Raw genomic sequence first — 23,305 nt, 5'->3', positions numbered from 1 at the left:
TGGCAACGCATTCCATGCTCTCACAACTCTCTGCGTAAAGAACCTGCCTCTGACATCCCCTCTATACTTTCCACCAACCAGCTTAAAACTATGACCCCTCGTGCTAGCCATTTCTGCCCTGGGAAATAGTCTCTGGCTATCAACTCTATCTATGCCTGTCATTATCTTGTATACCTCAATTAGGTCCCCTCTCCTCCTCCTTTTCTCCAATGAAAAGAGACCAAGCTCAGTCAACCTCTCTTCATAAGATAAGCCCTCCAGTCCAGGCAGCATCCTGGTAAACCTCCTCTGAACCCTCTCCAAAGCATCCACATCTTTCCTATAATAGGGCGCCCAGAACTGGACGCAGTATTCCAAGTGCGGTCTAACCAAAGTTTTATAGAGCTGCAACAAGATCTCACGACTCTTAAACTCAATCCCCCTGTTAATGAAAGCCAAAACACCATATGCTTTCTTAACAACCCTGTCCACTTGGGTGGCCATTTTAAGGGATCTGTGTATCTGCACACCAAGATCCCTCTGTTCCTCCACGCTGCCAAGAATCCTATCCTTAATCCTGTACTCACCTTTCAAATTCGACCTTCCAAAATGCATGTATGAAAGCAAGACAGAGAGGTTTAGGGTTGTTGGAAGAAGTGATAGTGAGTGAATTGAAAAGGAGGAGTGAAGCTTTAAGATGGAGTTGTTGCCTAACTAAGAGCCAGCGTAAGTTGGTGAATGAGCTGAGTTTGGCCTGAATTAGGATATGACCAATGAAGTTTTGGATGAGTTCAAGTTTGCAGGGGAAACGAGATGGGCAGCCTACCAGAAGAACTCTGCAATAGTTCACTTTGGAGACAACAAATGTGATTGAGAGTGTCAGAGATAATGGGAACTGCAGATGCTGGAGAATCCAAGACAACAAAATGTGAGGCTGGATGAACACAGCAGGCCAAGCAGCATCTCAGGAGCACAAAAGCTGACGTTTCGGGCCTAGACCCTTCATCAGAGAGGCTGATGAAGGGTCTAGGCCCGAAACGTCAGCTTTTGTGCTCCTGAGATGCTGCTTGGCCTGCTGTGTTCATCCAGCCTCACATTTTGTTGTGATTGAGAGTGTCAACAGCTAAGGTAGGGGCTGATGCTCTAGAAGGTGAGGGTTGATGTCGCAGTGATGGAAAGTCTTTGAGGTTGAAAGCACAGCTTGGTGAGTTTGCCCCAGTTGAACTTGGTGAATGAGGTGTGGGTGGGAGACGGAGGTATTCAGGTAATTATCCTTGCATGCTCCATCTCTGTAAATATCTTCCTACAAGTTGCCTAAGGCATTGTGCTAACAATTCTTTCTATCTTCTTGGAACTGGAATTAATTAACCTGCTTAATTATTTGTATAAATCTTATCATCTTTTTGCTTTTGATAAGTGTGGTACTCCAAAATGTAAAGTTAAATCACTCTTGCACATTAACTTTGGTCAAGCAGAACATATTAAAAACATTGGTAATTTATGTATCTATCATCTTGCAGTAATGTAAATTTGTTACAATTGATTCATGCATAACATAAAATGCTGCTTCAAAAATGGCAGCCCCTTGATATATTAAGACTGGTTTTAATTGATCAAATTGCAGGCTTGATGCAGGATTTTTCTTTTTGTATCTTGTTTACATGAAGTCATCACCTTTTTTTTATTAAAGAACACGCTGGTAACTTAATTGGATGAGAAGACTTCATACCTAAATCAAATGTCCTGAGGCATTTGTGGGTGTTTTTAATTGCAGAGGTAGCCAGCACATCTCCAGATTGAACAACACCAATCTTCTGAAAGCAGTGACCTGATAGGAAATTAACCATGGTATTTTATGAAGGGTAAATTGAAGGCTGTGTCACTGGCAATGTGTAGCCTTTCTTAACAATGTCTTTGCCTTTTTTTCCCCCCGCTGTTAGTGTAGTAGGTGCAAAGTCTTTTTAACTTGAAGGAAAGTATCACTTCTGGAATTTGTTTGTTTTTAAGAAAAAGGACTTTGAAGAATGTTGACTATGCCTGTTATGGTCATTTTTCTTTTAAAAGTTCAGCGAGTCAGTTTGGGACAGTGTCCCAAATGTGTCAGCTCGAGGAAAAGAAAGCATATGGTGTTTTGGCTTTCATTAACAGGGGGATTGAGTTTAAGAGTCGTGAGATCTTGTTGCAGCGCTATAAAGCTTTAGTTAGACCGCACTTCGAATACTGCGTCCAGTTCTGGTCGCCGTATTATAGGAAAGATGTGGATGCTTTGGAGAGGGTTCAGAGGTGGTTTACCAGGATGCTGCCTGGACTGGAGGGCTTATCTTATGAAGAGAGGTTGACTGAGCTTGGTCTCTTTTCATTGGAGAAAAGGAGGAGGAGAGGGGACCTAATTGAGGTATACAAGATAATGAGAGGCATAGATAGAGTTGATAGCCAGAGAATATTTCCCAGGGCAGAAATGGCTAGCACGAGGGGTCATAGTTTTAAGCTGGTTGGTGGAAAGTATAGAGGGGATGTCAGAGGCGGGTTCTTTACGCAGAGAGTTGTGAGAGCATGGAATGCGTTGCCAGCAGCAGTTGTGGAAGCAAGGTCATTGGGGACATTTAAGAGACTGCTGGACATGCATATGGTCACAGAAATTTGAGGGTGCATACATGAGGATCAATGGTCGGCACAACATTGTGGGCTGAAGGGCCTGTTCTGTGCTGTACTGTTCTATGTTCTATGTTCTACTTCAGTAACCTGGGTAGCAGATCCTAGCAGGGGTAGTTGGTGAAAAGGTGGGATTTCTCAAAAAAAAATGTACCTGCTCACTTAATTGAGGAATAATGAAAGCATTGTAATGAGACTTCCTTTTCAAAGTTTCTAAATTACATTTATTCAGAACAACAGTAAGATTGAAAGGAAAATCTGTATTTTGTTGAAAACAAAAACAGAAGTTGCTGGAAAAGCTCAGCAGGTCTGGAAGCATCTGTGGAGAGAAATCAGTCAATATTTTGGATTAAGTGACCCTTCCTCAGAACTGTATTTTATTGGTCCACATGTGCTTGGGCATGTATATTAGGCACTGCGGAGTTCACATTAGGTTTACATCTTTGACAGTTGCCTTTTATTTAGCAAATTGTTTTTGAAGCCACAGCAGAACTGAAAGCAAAAATAAGTGCTGCTTATTATAAATAAGTCACGTGATATTTGAGGCAGTTAGTATTTACCAGGGACATTGTCATCAATGGTTGGTGAAAATGGAAGTGCCTGTTGGTCCACCCTAACTTCAAAAGAGCATCGTTTTGAAGATACACCACCTCATTTGTGTATAGTGTACAATAGTGTAAAAGGGCCCCTTTTTTATCACCATGATTTTCATTTCATCAGTCTGTGTTGGGCTTAGACCCTCTAGAAGATCAGTATCCAAACTGACTGCATCTTGTAATCCATTTTTCTCCCACCAAACACACTTGACATCAGAAGAAGGAAATCTCTGGTAAAATGGATCATCTGGCTTTGGTTGTATTGTGTTCACATTATTTCAAAGCAACAGAACAATAAATATTTATGTTGGTGTATCCGTCGGGAAATGCTTTAATGCAGCGCGTTTTACTTTTTCCCCTCCTGCCTATGATGTAGAAAACACCTGTTCTAGTTTAAATGCTGAGCATGTTCTGTTTGTATGAAAGGAACTGTTCCCATGAATTAGTCTCGCGTGGGTTATTTCCAACATCGTGTTGAATATTGTTTGTTTATATTGTTGAGATGTGCAGCCTTTTGAAGTAATCCTGTGCTTTCCACAATGTCGTGTATGGATACGATGATGTCTCTGGACCTTTTAGGAATAGTAGTATGCCTCAGGATAATGTTGTAATCTGTCTCCGATCAATTCTGTTCTGTCTTTGTATACACAACTTGTCCAAGAACACTGTAAACTGGCTAGAGTGGTTTTTCGATAGCATTCAGTATAAGTGAATTTTGATATAATCTAGATAAGAAATAGAAATTTGGACCAACCTGTTTTGGGGTCAGGCCTTGCAATAGGTTGAGTTCAAATCCAGCTCTTGCATCTATTTTGGGAGCATTTTGCCGTTCCATATTCTATTTGTCCATAAGAACTCTGCTTTAACTATGAAATTCTGTCAGTCACACTATGATTAACCTTTTTTAGAGTTTTAAAAACTCCTTTTCAACCTGGCTGTGTTTAGACCTGTAATGGGTGGACTCTATGCAGTGGATAAATAGCTGAGCTTCATGGGTGTTTGAAAAGAAAATCCCCTTTGAGGACATGGGAGTGATTATTATGGAATTTAGTATGAGTAAAAGCCATGCCCACATGGGGGGTGAAAAAGGAAGGAAAAGGAGAGGGAGATAGAATAACACACACCTTAGTCACTTTTTTCTCCTGATGTCTGCACCTGCCATATAATAGGGAAGATGTTTTATAGAACATAGAACATTACAGCACAGTACAGGCCCTTCGGCCCTCGATGTTGTGCCGACCTGTCATACCAATCTCAAGCCCATCTAACCTACACTATTCCATGTACGTCCATATGCTTGTCCAATGACGACTTAAATGTACCTAAAGTTGGCGAATCTACTACCGTTGCAGGCAAAGCCTTCCATTCCCTTACTACTATCTGAGTAAAGAAAATACCTTTGACATCTGTCCTATATCTTTCACCCCTCAATTTAAAGCTATGCCCCCTTGTGCTCGCCGTCACCATCCTAGGAAAAAGGCTCTCCCTATCCACCCTATCTAACCCTCTGATTATTTTATATGTTTCTATTAAGTCACCTCTCAACCTTCTCTCTCATGAAAACAGCCTCAAGTCCCTCAGCCTTTCCTCGTAAGACCTTCCCTCCATACCAGGCAACATCCTAGTAAATCTCCTCTGCAGCTTTTCCAAAGCTTCCACATCCTCCTTATAATGCGGTGACCAGAACTGTACACAATACTCCAAGTGCGGCCGCACCAGAGTTTTGTACAGCTTCACCATAACCTCTTGGTTCCGGAACTCGATCCCTCTATTAATAAAAGCTAGAACACTGTATGACTTCTTAACAGCCCTGTCAACCTGGGTGGCAACTTTCAAGGATCTGTGTGCATGGACACTGAAATCTCTCTGCTCATCTACACTGCTAAGAATTTTACCATTAGCCCTGAACTTTGCCTTCCAGTTACTCCTGCCAAAGTGCATCACCTCACACTTGTCTGCATTAAACTCCATTTGCCACCTCTCAGCCCAGCTCTGCAGCTTATCTATGTCTCTCTGCAACCTACAGTATCCTTCGTCACTATCCACAACTCCACCAACCTTAGTGTCGTCTGCAAATTTACTAACCCATCCTTCTACGCACTCATCCAGGTCATTTATAAAAATGACGAACAGCAGTGGATCCAACACTGACCCTTGCGGTACACCACTAGTAACTGGTCTCCAGGATGAACATTTCCCATCAACTACCACCCTCTGTCTTCTTTCAGCAAGCCAATTTCCGATCCAAACTGCTATATCTCCGACAATTCCATTCCTCTGCATTTTGTACAATATCCTATTGTGGGAACCTTATCGAACGCCTTGCTGAAATCCACATACACCACATCAACCGGTTTACTCTCATCTACCTGTTTGGTCACCTTCTCAAAGAACTCAATAAGGTTTGTGAGGCACGACCTTCCCTTCACAAAACCGCGCAGACTATCCCTAATCAATTTATTCTTTTCCAGACGATTATAAATCCTATCCCTTATAACCTTTTTCAATACTTTACCAACAACTGAGGTGAGGCTCACGGGTCTATAATTACCAGGGTTGTCCCTACTCCCCTCTTTGAACAGGGGAACCACATTTGCTATCCTCATTCCTCTAGTCAGCCAGTGTGATGCTAATTATTTCTAGTAGCCACCTCTTATATATTCCTCCTTTTTCTTCTTTCATTGACCATCTTTGCATGCGACTATTTGATGAAAGGGGCCAGATGTTTGTAGAGCATCAATTACTATCTACAACATTTAAAATTAGTCACAGGAGCCAGTTTTTTTTTTCCTGTGCCCATTTTTGGCCAATACAGTTCTTAGGCGGGGAAAGGAGGTAGGATGTTAATGATACACGTGCAAAACATTAAATCTTCTGGACTTCTTGAAAATACTGCTGAATTTAAACAGATGTTGTGTTTGCTCCCATCTGTATATTTGTGAAGGGCAGCTGGGTCAAAGTGTAATGATTTGAAGTCATTTTAAAGCTCTTTTAAAACTAAGCTTGGTTATAACTGTCAACTATTTAAAACAAAAATGTTGCAGGCATTTGGTCACATCTTAATCTCTAAACTACGCATCTAGTTCACTAGAATATTTACTTTTTGGTAACGCTGCTTGAAGCACTTTGGGGATGTTTTATGTCGATGACGGACTATAAATGCAAACTTTTGATATTTGAGAACCCATATAAATTTGTTTAAATTTTGTCAGGTGACTATCTAAAGCTTTGCTTCGTAAAGTCGAGTTTCCAGGTTTTCCTTTTACTTGATCAAGATGAGAACTTTTAATAGAGACTCTGCAGACCTTTTTAAAGAAAGCTTCCTCTTAAATCTGGGTTACCAGTGTTCAGAGCTGAACCTGATTTATTTTATGGCCTCCGTACCATAAGACTTCTAAAGAAAAAAGAATTAAAATGTGGCCCTTCTATTGCACTAAGTGCCTAATAATTGAGAATTGCCACAAATTCTGTTGATGCTACTCATGGTCAATAATGTAATAAGACGGTACAATTGAAGATGCATTTCTCAAATTCACTTTAGAGTCATAAAACATGGAAACAGACTCTTCAGCCCAAACAGTCCATGCCAACCATACTCCCAAACTATACTACCATTCTCCACTTGGCCCTTCCCTATTCAGGAACTTATCCAGATGTCATTTAAACATTGTGATTGAACCTGCATCCACCAACCTGTAGCAGAAAAAATTAATCTGCAAATGGAAGAGAAATTCTGAGTGATCTGAATTCATTGAATGAATGGCTCCATTGTAGGAGGTGCTTGGATTGTGTCCTAAACAAGATGCTGGTTTACCAGAGGTTAATAAACCTTGACTCATGCTGCACTAATTAGGAGAACTGAGTCACTGGTGTTTTTAGTGCAGGCTACATTTTAAGAAAAAAGATCATTCATGGAATGTGTTTGTTGCTGGCCAAGACCAGCATTTAAAGCCTGTCCCGAATTGCCCTTGAGAAGTGAGTGGTGATCCACTGCAAAGTGTCTGAAAAATCTGAGCAACCAGTTAAGTACTGCTGTATTACTACATTACATTTGCTACATTACTGCTGAGCTTTTCCAGTTAAGTGTTTCACACTGCAGCTGTATTGTGGTATTTCTCACTAACAAGTTTCTGTCGTCCATTCAGAGCCTCCCATACAATTGAGCAATGTCATGTGTGATTTTCATCATTGGTGCAATATCTCACCTGGGTTGCATGTCCGTACAGAACGGCAAGGAATGTAATGTCTCCATAGCCCTAGGGGACTGGAGGGCTGCTGTTTCATTGAAGAGAGATGCCTGTTGGTTAGGTTAATATGAGAGTGACAACACTAGAATCATAGAATCCCTGCAGTGTCGAAAGGGGCCAATTGACCCTTTTGAGTTTGCACCAGCCCTCAGAACAGCATCCCATCCAGACCTAGTCCTCCTACCCTCTCACCATGGCTAATCCACCTAGTCTACACATCTTTAGACTGTGGGGGAAAGCTGGAGCACCTGGAGGAAACCCATGCAGGCGCGGGGAGAACGTGCAAACTCCACACACAATCGCCCAATGGGGAAGCAAACCTGGGTCCTTAGGGCTGTGAGGCTGCAGTGCCAACCACTGATCCATCCATGGTGTTCTAAACTCAGGTGAAGGGCAAGATTGAGAGAGCGTGCTCTTCATGGTAACTTCAGCTGGTGCGTGAATTGAACTTGTGCTGTTGCTTTGCTGCATTACAAATCAGCCATCCAGCCAACTGAAATAACCTACCCTACAGTTGGCTCATTGAATAAAACAGCAGATTTGCTTTGATTTTGTTTATAATAGGCAGAGGTTAAACCATGTGCAACAGGTGCGCACTTACAAAACCCAAAGCAAATTGTTTGCTGTTAACTCCAAGATTGTTCAGCGACTCTTTTATGCAATCTGGAATGTGCCAAAAGTTACATAACAATTGAGATAGCTACAAAATATCTCACTTGTACTTGCATGAAGTGACATTGTTGTGCAGTGACATGTTCTCTGCGAACTTAAGGAAAATGATATATAACTTATACACAAAACTATATGATTTTCCCAGGAGCTGGAATTCTATTTATTCTCTTGTTGCTTTCCCCATATCTACGATTTGACCAGTGAACCCCCCTTTTCTATATGTAATGTAAACTGCTATGAACGTTTCAAATTTGGCATTCTGACAACTGTCTGGATGAATGCGAGACAAAAGCTTCAGCTGCCCCTGTCTCATTTCAGCAATATTCCTGTCCTGCATTCACAGTCTTGTTTGGGAGGGAGTTCCAGGATTTTGACCCAGTGACAGTGAAGGAGCAGTGGTATGATTAAGTCAGGATGGTGAGTGGCTTGGAGGGGAGCTTGAAGGTAGTGGTCGTGTTCCCATTGTATCTGCTGCCCTTGTCCTTCTTGGCAGAAAAGGTCATGGGTTCTGAAGGTGTTGTTGAAGGAGATTTGGTGAGTTGCTGTAGTTTATCTTTTGGTGGTGGACTATGCTGCCACTGCATCCATGCTGAGAGAGTAAATATCAAAGGTAGTAGATAGACTGCCAACCAAGAAGGATCTGCTTTATCCTGGAAACACTGTAGAGCTTGAACTTCATTGAAGCTGCACCCATCCAGGCAAGTATTCCCTGGCACTCCACACTGTTTGGAGATGGTGGACAGGCTTTCGAGGAGTCCAGAGTTGTTCTATTCAGGTTGTAGACTTGCTCACTGAGTTGGTGTATTTGTATTTGATTGCAGACGTTTTGTCACTCTACTGGGTAACATCAGTGCATCTCCAGTGAAGTACTGGAGTTCTGTCCCACTTGTTACTTTTTAAGCCTCGATTTGTTGGGATGGTTGTCATCACTTCTGGTTCTGTTCCTCAGTGGTTTGTATATCGGGTCCAGGTCAATGTGTTAGTTGATGGTGTTCCCGTTGGAATGCCAGTCCTCCAGGAATTCGCTGGGATGTCTCTGTTTGGCTTGTACTGTTGTGGATGTGTACAGCACAAGCCGAACAGAGACATGCCAGGGAATTCCTGGAGGCCTGGCATTCCAACAACAAACACTCAATCGACAAACCCATTGAACTAGACCTGACATACCGACCACTGAAAAACAGAACCGGAAGTGATGCCAACCATCCCAGGAAACAGAGGCATATAAATAACAAATGGGACAGAACACCAATGCTTCACCGGAGACGCACCAACTATGTTAACTTGCAGGGTGACAAAGCATCTGCAATCAAACACACTGGCTCAACAAACAAGTCTATAACCTCAACCACAACCCGAGCTGTAAATCTTCTCCCAACTTTTTTTTCTGAATCAATTTGTACAATTAGGTGATATTTATTTACTGCGAATGACTAACACTTTCTCATATGTAAAAATTATAATGTTTCCCTTGTGGAATCCTTGCACGGCAGATTTAAACTTTGACCCAAACTGGCTGTAAACTGTGTGAAGTAGTCTCTTGCAATCTGGAAGTCAATGGCAAAGATTAGCACATGGGAATGTTTTATGCCTGAAATTTTAACTTCCCTGTTGACTTGCGTACCAATTTTGCACCTGGCATGGTTCTCCTTTTGATTGTAGTTGTGCATGAACGCTTTGAAGTAGAAAAAGCATTGTCTGTTTGAGTATTGCTGTCAAACATATTAATGGTGAGAACAATGTTTTAGTCTTTTTAGAGTTAAGCCCTTGCTTAGATGTATGAATTTTGTGAGTTGAGCAACGTTTGTATTTGGAATTGCTTTTCTTGTCAATCATTGCTTCTCTACTATTGGAGGCCATAAAGACCAATTAATGCACACACTTCCGGTACAGCTCGGTAGCTACTCTCTTGCAAAGCAGATCGTAATGTGTTTGATGCCATTGGATTACTGATAATGCACTGTCAACACTGTCTCATTTCTGGGAAACATGATCTATGACAGATGCAATCTGATGAAGAGTCATCTGGACTCGCAGTGTTAGCTTGCTGTCACTTCATGGATGCCGTCTGACCTGCTGTGATCTCCAGCTTTTGTTGCTTTCAGTTCAGATTCCAGCATCTGCAGTAATTTGCTCCTGCAATCTGCATGCCATGGCGAAAATTCAGTACTTGCTTTTGATGCACTTTGTACAGTTTGAAATTCAAGGTACCCATGAGTCCCAAAGGCTTGCGACCCAACACCGGCTCTGCAGTTCTTGTATCGTTGTCCATATTTAACCCTATCAGCTTATCTCTCTACAGCTACGTTCTGGCAACTAAAAAAACTGCAGCTTCTTAATAGGTCAGCACAGCTCTGTGTAATGTTTTTGTTAGTGAATTCTTCACATCATCTAGCTGTGTAGAGAAATAAAGGTCTCGCTGTTTTCTTTTAAGCACCATGGAAATATAGAACATTTAAACAACAGAATAATTCTCATGACTTGCCAATTTCTTTCAGTAACCACGTGCATATTTTTTAAACTAGGTTACTGGATACTCTGCAGGGACATATCTCAGTATACTATGTGTGGGCTGTTGTACAGCTGTGCTGTGCGAGCAAAGGACTGCCACAGACAGTGCATACAATGGCAAGTCACCCACACAACAGAAAAAGTTTGATATACTCCTAGCCTCCTCCTTCCCCTCACTTGCACAGATAGACACCTTCTGAGGGTAAATCAGCCTGTGCTTCCAGATTTCTGCTATTATTCCTGACAAGCAGAATATGCAGCCTTTAGTGTGGGATCATTAGATCTCCTTTCTGTCTGTAGAGCTGTGCCTAGCCTCTGCCCAGCACCATTATCAGAGATTTGAGGTAAGACTGGGAAACTGCTGACAAATCGGATGTTAAGTTGTGTCTCTGAAACCAGACAAGGCAGCAGTCAGACCACACCACCTGTAATACTCTTAACAGTTTGGGGTCCTTTTTTAATCTAAGGAAAGATACGTAGTAAACACTTTATTGTCTGGCATCTTGGGGCAACGGAGTGCATCAGATGGTCGAATATTCTGGATAATCAAAAGGTTCCCATAATCAATTTAGAAACACCCACTAAGTAAGAGAAATGTGATGTAGGGGATATACACTTCATTTACACTATAAGTAACTGAAATAATAATATAAGTTTTATTTAAGGCAAAGTTAACAGCAGACAGCCTTCTCACCACTGACTACAGGGACATCGCAGTAGATCATGGAATTTGAGAGAAATTGAATGAACTGTTGCAATTTCAATAGGCCATTTAATTGAACTACAAGCATATTTACATTGAGGTAAACAAATTTTAAAAAACTATAATAATTGGACAGAATAAGACTATAAACTTCACAGTAATTGAGATGTATAATTTTGCCGGTTTGAAAACAGTGCCAGTTCACGAGGTGCTGGTTAAAACAAACATTGCTCTACTCCCATCGGAGGCAGTCCAGAGAAGGTTCACTAGGCTGAACCTGGGTATGGAGTGACAAAGAGAGGCTGCGAATTGAGCCTGTACACGCTGGAGTTCAGAAGAATGGGATGTGACCTCATTGAAGCAAAATTCTAAGGAAACTTGACCAGTTAAATGCTTTTCAACTTTTAAGAAGGTCTAGGACCAGACTCAGAATAAGTGGTTGTACTTTTAAGACTGTTGAGGAGGAATTTTTTTCTCCTGGGGGTAGTGAATCTGAGGAATTCTCTCTGTCAGGGCTGTTGATTGATTTTGATTTGATTTATTTATTGTCGCATGTATTTTGATAACAAAACTCCAGTGCCATCTTAAAACACAAAGAAAGAAACCAGAATGTAGAATATAAAGGCAGAAAAATGAAGAAATGAAGCATCCCAACTTTTATAGTTCTTCTTAAGAGCTTCACCAGGGGTTCTGGATGTGGTGGCCGGGCACAAGTTTCCTTTACTGCACTGTCACTACTGGAACGAAAGGTGGCACTCTTCAATACCATCTCGCCTCCACCGCAGCTCTCGCCCAATGAGACACCATCGATGCTGCCATGTCTCGTTCTGGGCCCAAACCTGCCTCCGCTGCAGCACCTATGGGCCATGTTAGGACTGTCTCATTGACGCAGGGGCCCATGGGAACACAAGCACGCCACGGCCACATGTCCGTGTTCCTGGGTTTATTCGAGCTTGCACTTCCAGGTCCCCCCCCATGCTGATCCTGTTGTCACGACCGAGTTCCTCACCAAGAGGGAAGTAAAATAAAATACAGGGTGGGTGGGTGGAGGGGTGGTGGTGGTGGGGGAAAGAAACGAACAGAAATGAAAATAGGAGCAGATGAGCCCCAGGTTTGGAAACTCTACTCCACTGCTGTCTTACCAGAGTATAGTTAAAAAATTCAAACTTGAGCTAGACTTTCAATTAGTTGAGGGTTATGAGGAAAAGGCAAGAAAGCGGAGTTGATGATGATGAGATCAGCCATGATTTCATTGAATGGCAGAGCAGACTTAGTGGTCTTATTGAATTTACTCCATTTCTAGAGCTCAAACCCAAGGCTTGTTAAAGCCCATTAAAAGGCCCAGAGCTTCCAATGGCCTGCCTCTTCAACACACCACCCTGCTGTCTGGCCAACATCTCTGTCTCAGCCTTGCTGCAGTGTTCCAGCAAAGCTCAGCGCAAGCTGGAAGAACAACACCTCATTTTCCACTTGGGAAGTCTACAACCTTCTAGATTCAATATTGAGTTTAACGATTTTGTGGCTTGAGGCACCTCTCCCATGTCCTTGCTCCAACCCCACATCCCCTTGCCTTGGTTATCTGCTGTTACACACATTTCCTTGCTAGCCACTAATTGCTCCCAATACCAGCCATTCATTCTCCTAGGCTGACCATTATCCACTTGTTTGTCTGTTCTTCTCTGTCTTTTTGGGCTCTATCTTCACTGATCATTTACTCCTTACATCCTGCCCCATCCTGTTTTCTGCATTTAAAAAAAAATTCAGCTTTGTCTTAGCTACCACTAGTTCTGAAGAAGGGTCACTGGACCCAAGAACGCTAACTTTTTTTTGATTTCTGTCCACAGATGTTGCCAGACTTAGTCTTTCCAACAATTTCTGTTTTTGTCTCTCATTGAAACCCATTAGTCATAGAGTAATACAGAACAGAAACAGGCCCTTTGGCCCAAACTGGTCCATAAGACACAGGAGTGGAAGTAAGGCCATTCAGCCCATCGTGTCCACTCTGCCACTCAATCATGGCTAAACTCCACTTCCCTGCACCCCCACCCCCACCCCCGTAGCTCGTGATTCCTTGTGTGATCAAGAATTTGTTGATCTCTGCCTTGAAGACATTTAACGTCCCGGCCTCCACCGCACTCCGTGGCAATGAATTCCACAAGCCCACCAGTCTCTGGCTGAAGAAATGTCTCCTCATTTCCGTTTTAAATTTATGCCCTCTAATTCTAAGGCTGTGCCCACGAGTCCTAGTCTCCCCGCCTAATGGAAACAACTTCCCAGCGTCCACCCTTTCTAAGCCTTACATTATATTGTAAGTTTCTATTAGATCTCCCCTCAACTTTCTAAACTCTAATGAATACAATCCCAGGATCTCAGCCGTTCATCATACATTAAACCTACCATTCCAGGGATCATCTGTGTGAATCTCTGCTGGATACGCTGCAGTGCCAGTATGTCCTTCCTGAGGTGTGGGGCCCAAAATTGGACACAGTATTCTAAATGGACCTAACCAGAGCTTGACCATGGTGCCCACTCAGCTAGTTCCAATTGCTTGCATTCGGTTTGTATCCCTCTAACCTCTTCTCATCCTTGTTCCTACTGCAAATGTTTTTAAAATGTTGCTATTGTGCCTGCCTCAACCACTTTCTCTGGCAGCCCATTCTATATATGCACCACTCTCTGCGTGAAGAAGTTGCCGGACACGTCCTTTTTTTTAAATCTTCCCCCTCTCACCTTGAACCAGTGCCCTTTCATTTTGAATTCTTCATTTGCTGGGAAAAAGACTACATGCATTCATCCTATCTATGCCCCTCATGATTTTATGCACCTCAAGAAGGTCACTCCTTATTCTCCTACCTTCTAAGGAATAAAGTCCTATCCTGGCCAACCTCTCCCTATAACTCAGGCCTACTAGTCCTGGCAACATCGTCATAAATCATTTTTGCAATTTAACTATGTCTTTCCTATAACAGGGTGAACAAAACTGTACACAATATCCACGTGCCTCACCAATGACTTACATAACTGTAACATAACATCCCAATTCTGATACTCAGTGCCTCGACCGATGAAGGCCAGCATGCTAAATGCCTTCTTCACCCCCGTACACCTGTGACACTGCTTTCAATAAACTATGTACCTGAATTCCTCGGTCCCTCTGTTCCACAACACTCCTCTGGGCCTTTTTTATAAGTCCTACCTTGATTTGACCTACTAAAGTGCATCACCTCACACTTATCTGCATTGAATTGCATTTGCCAATCTTCAGCCCACTTCCCCATCTGATCAAGACCCCTCTGTAATTTTTGATAACCTTCTCCATCAATGATACCTCCTAATTTTGTATCATCTGCAAATTTACTAATTGTGCCTTGTACATTCACATCCAGATCATTTATGTAAATAATAGACCCCAACACCAACCCCTGTGGCACACCACAAATCACAGGCCTCCAGTCCAAGAAACAACCTTCAACTATTACCCTCTGCTTCCTACCATCAACTAAGTTTTGAATCCAATTAGCTAGCTCTGCTGGATCCCATGTGACCTAATCTTCATTACTAGCCTGCTGTGTAGGCCTTGTCAAAGGCCTTACTAAAGTCCATATAGACAACATCCACTGCTGTACCCTCGGCCTTCATCTTCGTTATCTCTCTTCCAAAAATAATTCTTAAGTGGCTTGTCAGACATGACTTTCCGCACAAAAACCCATGCTGACTATCCCTAAACAGATTTTGACTATCCAAATGTTGGTTTATCCTGTCCCTCAGTGACCTCTGTAATAACTTACCTACCAGTGATGACAGGCTCACTGGCCTGTAGTTCCCCGGCTTGTCTTTGCTCCCTTTCTTAAACAATGGAGCAACATTAGCCACCTTCCAGTCTTCTGGAACTTCAGCAGTGGTTAATTGTGTTCTTATATGAGAAGCATGGCTGAGCATATTCTGAGAAATTGAATATGTGTTCTGCCTATTACACGGTAATTTGCTCTCCGGAAACTGCTGCCCTTACCTGGTCTGGCCTACATGTGACTCCAGACCCACAGCAATGTGCTGACTCTAAAGAATTAAGAACAGTACAGCACAGGAACGGGCCCTTCAGCCCTGCAAGCCTGCATCAATGTATTTTGCCTATCAGTACCAAAACTGTCTTCACTTGCAGGATTCACATCCCTCTACTCCCTTCCTGTTCACGTATTTGTCTGTGTGTTTCTTGAATGCAGCTTTTGTGTCTGCTTCCATCACCATCTCTGGCAGCACGTTCCAGGCACTCAACACCCTTTGTGCGAAAAACATGGCTTGCACATCTCTTTTATACTCCCATCCTGCCCCTCAACATTTGCACCTGTGTCCCCTAGTAATTGACCCCTCCACCTGGGGGGGGGGGGGAAGTCTCATACTTTCCACTGAATCCACACCATTCACAATTTTTTAAACTTGTATCTTGACTGCCCTCTGGACAATCAGGGATGGGCAATAAATGGCCTATCCAGTGATGTCCATGTCTCATGGAAAAGTTATTTGCTGAGTCATGGGCTGATCTAAGCACAGCTGACTAGGCCTGAATTGGACCTGAACGTGTTGCTGAGCAAACTGCTGGAGGTTCTGAAACCATCTTTGCTGTGTTGTTGTAAACAATCCTTTTGGGAGGATGTGGGGAAGAGACAATAAAATGGGCTGCGACATGTTTGCCTTAAAGCTGGCCGCAGATTCTTGGTAACTGTACTGAAAGATGCCATGAGCTTTATTAAGACTCCTTGTCAAGTAATCTGAGTTTTACTGTAATTTGAGGTGCTGTGTGTACTGTTAACCCAGTGCCTTTTGTACCTAGGTTGATTGTAGGCTTAGCTTGATGGAATTAAAGTTTCTCTTCTAAGGTAGTTCTGACAGATATTTGAAAAACATGTTTTAAGTAGTCTCGTCTCCACTGAGAAAAGCAAAATCATCTTTCTTTTTAGCACCAAACAGGCAGTTTTCTAAGGTTGTGTTTTAAGAAACTGATCTTGGCACATTAAAAATGACTTCGATATATAATGTATTTCATAACCTTTTTGATATCCGAATGTTTTTAGAATGAATGAATTTTGAAGGACACTCTCTATTGTTATATTGCTTACATAACAGCAAACTGCAAGCTCCTACAAACAGCCACGCGTTAACAACCAACCCAGATTTGGAAGGAATAAGGTCCTATTTCTTTACCCAGCAGATACCCGAAAGAAAATTTTAGCTGGTGGGAATACACGTGACAATACTTTATCAAACTGATTAGTTTAGTGGTGCTTTTTTTAAAAAAGCTTGCTTCTTTACAACTGGAATCCTAATGAATACAGACCAATGCATGTCAGTACCTAGCGCTGTAGAGCACTGCAACAGGTTACAAGGTCGTCTTTCTTTCTTTTGTGTTATTTATTTATTTACTTACCTACGTACGTAGAAATAACCTGGACCAGCTTCATACCACCACTTTTACCAATAATGCTTTTTGGGTTATTAAGAACTTGTTCTTTCTCTTTTCCAAATCCAAGAAAGTGTGGGGGCTGGAGAGAGAAATTGCAAAATTTACACAGGAAATAAAACTGAAGTTAGTCGAGATAGTTCTAATGATGGAAATGCATATCTCTCCAAAATAATCCAAATACCATAAAGTTGTCCTGGCTCACCGGGAGTAATACCCTGGAAATTAAGTCCTGTTTTCCCTGGAGTGGAAGGCAACAGGAAACTGATTTCATAATAGGCATGTAAAATTCTCCAGTTTACCTGATTTGCTGGCCCAGTTTGTTAGAAAGCGCAGACTTGGCTTCCGTACCGAACAAGATTACTGTTTATTATAAGTAATTAGACTCTCGCTACAAGCAAACAGTCATAAACTGCTGGAAAATACTACAAATTAAAACACTCATCCCCCTTTTATAAACTTCTTATGCACGCCCACACGCATGCACACAAACAGACATGGAAAATAAGTTCAGAGATGGTAGGAACTGCAGATGCTGGAGTATCTGAGATAACAAAAACTGCAAGGTTATTTAGTGCTTCCCATTAACAAGTTACTGAGAAGATCCTTATGATTCTTTATGCTTGTCAGAAAATTACTGTACCGACCTCTTTCTCAAGATGTTTCCACTGAGGCTTGTAAGAGGCAAAAAATGGCTAGTTCATTTATAAAGGTTCTCCGACTTCTCAGTTAAAAGTTACAGTACAACAACTACTGAAGGGAAGACAAATTGCTTATTTTCAGGTTTAAAGTGGTTTTCATGCAGTAAACTTGCATTTGATGAAACAAAAGCCTCTTTTTAAGGCTTGCTAGTCAGTCACTGTAAACCAAACAGAGGATTGGTGGCAGCGTCCTTCCACCTACAAATACCAGAGTCAGAAAATTGATTATCCTCATGCCACAGTATCACTGCAGGAGTTCTTAAAGATAAGGTCCTAGGCCCAAACCACTTCAGTGAACATACCTCCAGCACAAAGTCAGCAATGGACATATTGCTGATGCTTACACAGGACTTTATACCATTCCTCACTCTTCAGATGCTGGATGCAGGTACAGACTGCTTTAGTAAGATCTGGGCAGCATTGACGCTTGGGCTGATAAATTACAAGTAACATTCATGCAGTACACAAGTTCCACACAATGACCATCCTCCTGACTTTCAATGGCAGTCATTGCTGATTTTCCTCACAAGTATTGGATGAGGAAGTGGAAGGGTAGGTTAGTAAGTGTATCGATGACACGAAGGTTGGTGGAATTGTGGACAGCATGGAGAACTGTTGTAGGTAACAGCGGAACAGTGACAGGATGCAGAGCTGGGCAAAAAGTGGCAGATGGAATTCAACCCAGAAAAGTGTGAAGGGATTCGTGCAGAATACAGGGTCAATGGCAGGATTCTTGGCAGTGTGGAGGAACAGGAGGATCTTGGGGTCCATGTCCATATATCCCACAAAGTTGCGACCCAAGTTGATAGGGTTGTAAAGAAGGCATATGGTGTGTTGGCTTTCATTGGCAGGGGAATTGAGTTTAAGAGCCACGAGGTTATGCTGCAGCTCTGTAAAACTCTGGTTAGATCACACGTGGAATATTCTGTTCAGTTCTGGTCACCTCATTACAGGAAAGATGTGGAAGCTTTAGAGAGGGTGCAGAGGAGATTTACAAGATGCTGCCTAGACTGGAGGGCAGGTCTTATGAGGAAAGGTTAAGGGAACTAAGGCTTTTTTCACTGGAGCGAAGAAGGATGAGAGGGGACTTGATAGAGGCTTACAAGATGATTAGAGTGGATAGTCAGAGACTTTTTTCCCAGGGCAGAAATGACTATTATGAGAGGGAATAAGTTTAAGGTGATTGGAGGAAGGTATAGGGGAGATGTCAGAGGTAGGTTCTTCACACAGAGAGTGGTTGGCATGTGGAATGCACTGCTGGCGGTGGTAGTGGAGTCAGATACATTAGGGACTTTGAAGCAACTCTCGGATAGGCACGTGAAGTATAGTAAAATGTAGGGTATACAGGATAGATTGATCTAGTTGGATAATAGGTCTGCACAATGGGCCGAAGGGCCTGTACTCTGCTATACTGTTCTATGTTCTAAGTAGGGATGGGTAATAATTGCTAGCCTTGTTAATGTTCAGAGAACCCACAAATTATTTCAGAAAAAGGTAAAACATTTGTAAATAATTTTCAACATGTTGAAGAGCCAAAAATCAGGTGTCATTCCGAGGATGCTGAAGACACTCAATATTTTTATTAGTACAAATGTCAGGTAGAGAGAGAGAGTGTTTAATTGGCAAAACAAGACACAATCTACCTCCTCCCACCTAGTATATGAGTAACAAAGCAAAAATAGAAATTTCTGCAAAAAATTGCAAACAATTCTGCTATTTATACTTTCTTTGACATCCAAAATATGAACACACCTGTTGCTTTAATATATTAAAAGCCTGGCCTATGACTTTGTAGACATTGTCGTTTCATTTTTTTGTGGTTTTTTAAAGTTGTGGACTGAAATGAGAAAGGACTGTTTTTAAAACTAGCATTTTAAAAGATTGTTGCATTTTTGAAAAATAAATAAACTTTATGGCAAGCATTTCGTACACAGCCGTTTGAACAGGAATTGAAGTGAAACAATAAACTATATAAAACAAAGAACTACAGATGCTAGAGACCTAAAACAGAAGTTGCTGGCAAAATTCAGCAGGTCTGGCAGCATCTGCATGGAGAAGGCAGAGTTAATGTTCTGAGTTTAGTGACTGTTCTTCATGTCAGGAATTGAAGTGGTTGTAAATGAATTTGACCCAAGGGATTCTGTACAGAGGCAGCTGGATGACAACAGGATGTCAGTTGGTCTATAGACTAGTGACTAGTATTGATGAAGGCCTTCTGCCTGCTAACAGCCATATGATTGCTGCTTGATAACTGAACAGCTTGGGGATGTGAACAAGATGGAGAGGAGTGTTTTGATCTCTACTTGTACAGGAACCGACTCCCTGGGGCAGTAACAGTAAAGGCCGGATCTGCCCTGTTTTTTGTTGGCGAGACAAATCTTAGGCAGTTTGGCACATTATTAGGTAGATGTTCATGTTGCAGCTGGACTATTCAGGAACAGCTTCATCCTGGCCATTATTACATTGATAAATGGACTCAAATAATGCGTCGTGTGCAATGTAACCTGTATTCTTCTAAGTCTTTTTGATCTTTTATATCCTGATATACTATTATCATAAAATCCCTACAGAGTGGAAACAGGCCATTCGGCCCAGCGAGTCCACACCGACTCTCTGAACAGCATCCGACCTAAACTCCCCTCCCTACTGTATCTCTGAAACTTTGCATTTCCTATAGCTAATCCAGCTAATTTACACATCCCTGGTTAATAGCACAGCCAATCCATCTTAACTGCCCAGAGAGGAAACAGGAGCACCCAGAGGAAACCCACATGAACAAGAGAAAATTTTGCAATAAAATTCAGTGTCCCAATCACACCTCTTTTATACAAAGCAGTTTTTCAAAATGTGCGAATAGGATTCTGATCTGCCTGTACTGCTTGTAAACAAAGCTCTTCACTGTACTTTGGTTGATTGATTTATTGTCACATTAACCAATCAACTGATGAACAGTTGTTTTTCACAATGTATGCAGTCGTGTTCCCTGGGTATCTATTACATCTATTGCTTTTCTCAATGTATATTCATGAGTGAGAGTTGGATGTGCAGGGCACTATTTTAAAATTAGAGGATGACAAAAATGTGAAATATTGTGAGCTTTGTAGAGACCAGTGATAAATGTCAGAATGGCATAGACATATGAAATGGTTGGCTGTGTTGCAGATGAAATATAATGCAGAAACGTATGAAGTGATATATATGAAGTGAAGTGAGAATATAAAAAAACAGAATTCTAAGGGAAGTACAAGAGTAGAAATACCTGGGAGTATATGTGCACAAATCAGTGAAAGTGGCAGGTCCGACTTAAAAAGTGTTTACTGAGACATGCTGGATCCTGGGCTCTGTCTTGGTTTTATAAATAATATACAAACTCAGATATTATAATGAACATTTTTATAAAGCACCGTCTCTCCCACAGTTTTGAGCACTACATTTTAGGGAAGGATGTGAAGGCATGAGAGGGTACAGACGAGATTCATGAGAATTGGCTTCAGGGATGAGGAGCCTTTGTTATCTGGATGGAGAAGTTGAGACACTGTCTACCTGAGAGAAGAGAAAGTTCCGAGGAGATTCTCCGGTGGTTTCTGACAACAGATATGTAAGAAACTATTACTGTTTCTGGAATTGTCATGTTCCAAAGTGATTTGTCGAGTAATTATGAAACATTTGTTCCCGATTCCTGAATAGTTCCAGAGATGTAGAGGAAAGGATAGTAAAGATGATTCTCGATAGGAGTGAGAGAGACAGGGTAGTTGTCGTGGGGGACTTCAACTTTCCAAATATTGACTGGGAACACTATAGTTCGAGTACTATAGATGGGTCAGTTTTTGTCCAGTGTATGTAGGAGGGCTTCCTGACACAGTATGTAGATAGGCCAACAAGGGGTGAAGCCACATTAGATTTGGTACTGGGTAATGAGCCTGGCCAGGTGTTAGATTTGGAAGTAGGTGAGCACTTTGGTGATAGCGATCAGAATTCTGTTATGTTCACTTCAGTGATGGAAAGGGATAGGTGTATACCACTGGGCAAGAGTTATAGCTGGGGGAAAGGCAATTGCGATGAGATTAGGCAAGATTTAGGGAGCATAGGATGGGGAAAGAAACTGCAGGGGATGGGCACATTAGAAATGTGGAGCTTATTCAAGGAAAAGCTCCTGAGTGTCCTAGATAAGTATGTACCTGTGAGGCAGGGAGGAAGCTGTAGAGTGCGGGAGCCGTGGTTTACGAAGGAGGTGGAATCTCTGGTCAAGAGGAAGAAGAAGGCTTATGTTATGATGAGATGTGAAGGCTCAGTTAGGGCACTTGAGGGCTACGAGGTGGCCAGGAAAGACCTAAAGAGAGAGCTCAGAAGAGCCAGGAGGAGACATGAGAAGTTGTTGGCGGATAGGATCAGGGTAAACCCTAAGGCTTTCTAAAGGTATTTAAGGAATAAAAGAATTTTGAGAGTAAGATTAGGGCCAATCGAGGATAGTAGTGGTAAGTTGCGTGTGGAGTCAGAGGAGATAGGGGAAGCGCTAAATGAATATTTTTCAACAGTATTCACTCTAGAAAACGACAATATTGTCGAGGAGAATACTGAGATACAGGCTACTAGACTAGGTGGGATTGAAGTTCACCAGGAAGAAGTATTAGAAATCCTTCAGAGGGTGAAGATAGATAATTCCCCTGGGCCGGATGGAATTTATCCTAGGATCCTCTGGGAAGCCAGGGAGGAGATTGCCGAGCCTTTGGCATTGATCTTTAACTCATCATTGTCTACAGGAATAGTGCCAGATGACTGGAGGATAGCCAATGTTGTTCACCTATTCAAGAAGGGGAGTAGAGACAACCCTGGTAATTATAGACCAGTGAGCCTTACCTCAGTTGTTGGTAAAGTGTTGGAAAAGGTTATAAGGGATAGGATTTATAATCCTCTAGAAAAGAACAAATTGATTAGGGATAGTCAGCACGGTTTTGTGAAAGGAAGGTCGTGCCTCACAAACCTTATTGAGTTCTTTGAGAAGGTGACCAAACAGGTAGGTGAGTAAACCGGTTGATGTGGTGTATATGGATTTCAGCAAGGTGTTCGATAAGGTTCCCACAATAGGCTATTGTACAAAATGCAGAGGAATGGAATTGTCGGAGATATAGCAGTTTGGATTGGAAATTGGCGAACTGAAAGAAGACAGAGGGTTCTAGTTGATGGGAAATGTTCATCGTGGAGACCAGTTATGAGTGGTGCACCGCAAGGGTCGGTGTTGGGTCCACTGCTGTTTGTCATTTTTATAAATGACCTGGATGAGGGCGTAGAAGGATGGGTTGGTAAATTTGCAGATGACACCAAGGTCGGTGGAGTTGTGGATGGTGATGAAGGATGCTGGAGGTTGCAGAGAGACATAGATAAGCTGCAGAGCTGTGCTGAGAGGTGGCAAATGGAGTTTAATGCAGACAAGTGTGAGGTGATGCACTTCAGTAGGAGTAACCAGAAGGCAAAATACTGGGCTAATGGTAAGATTCTTAGTAGTGTAGATGAGCAGAGAGATCTCGGTGTCCATGTACACAGATCCTTGAAAGTTGCCACCCAGGTTGACAGGGCTGTTAAGAAGGCGTACAGTGTTTTAGCTTTTATTAATAGAGGGATTGAGTTCCAGAACCAAGAGGTTATGGTGAAGCTGTACAAAACTCTAGTGCGGCCGCACTTGGAGTATTGTGTACAGTTCTGGTCACCGCATTATAAGAAGGATGTGGAAGCTTTGGAAAGGGTGCAGAGGAGATTTACTAGGATGTTGCCTGGTATGGAGGGAAGGTCTT

At 42.1% G+C, this 23,305-nt stretch overlaps 2 protein-coding genes across 13 annotated transcripts in view; both read left to right on the top strand.

Moving 5' to 3' along the window:
• The window catches only part of LOC125456253 (volume-regulated anion channel subunit LRRC8C), a 254,835-nt gene that overhangs the window by 139,631 nt on the left and 91,899 nt on the right, over positions 1 to 23,305 (top strand). The window lies entirely within an intron of this gene.
• Positions 1 to 23,305, top strand: part of LOC125456252 (volume-regulated anion channel subunit LRRC8D-like) — a 178,118-nt gene that overhangs the window by 104,529 nt on the left and 50,284 nt on the right. The window lies entirely within an intron of this gene.

Source organism: Stegostoma tigrinum, chromosome 8, assembly GCF_030684315.1.
Source record: "Stegostoma tigrinum isolate sSteTig4 chromosome 8, sSteTig4.hap1, whole genome shotgun sequence".
In the NCBI taxonomy this organism is placed as follows: domain Eukaryota; kingdom Metazoa; phylum Chordata; class Chondrichthyes; order Orectolobiformes; family Stegostomatidae; genus Stegostoma; species Stegostoma tigrinum.
The sequence above is the reverse complement of the archived record's forward strand: the minus strand, read 5'-3'. Positions and strand labels throughout refer to the sequence as shown.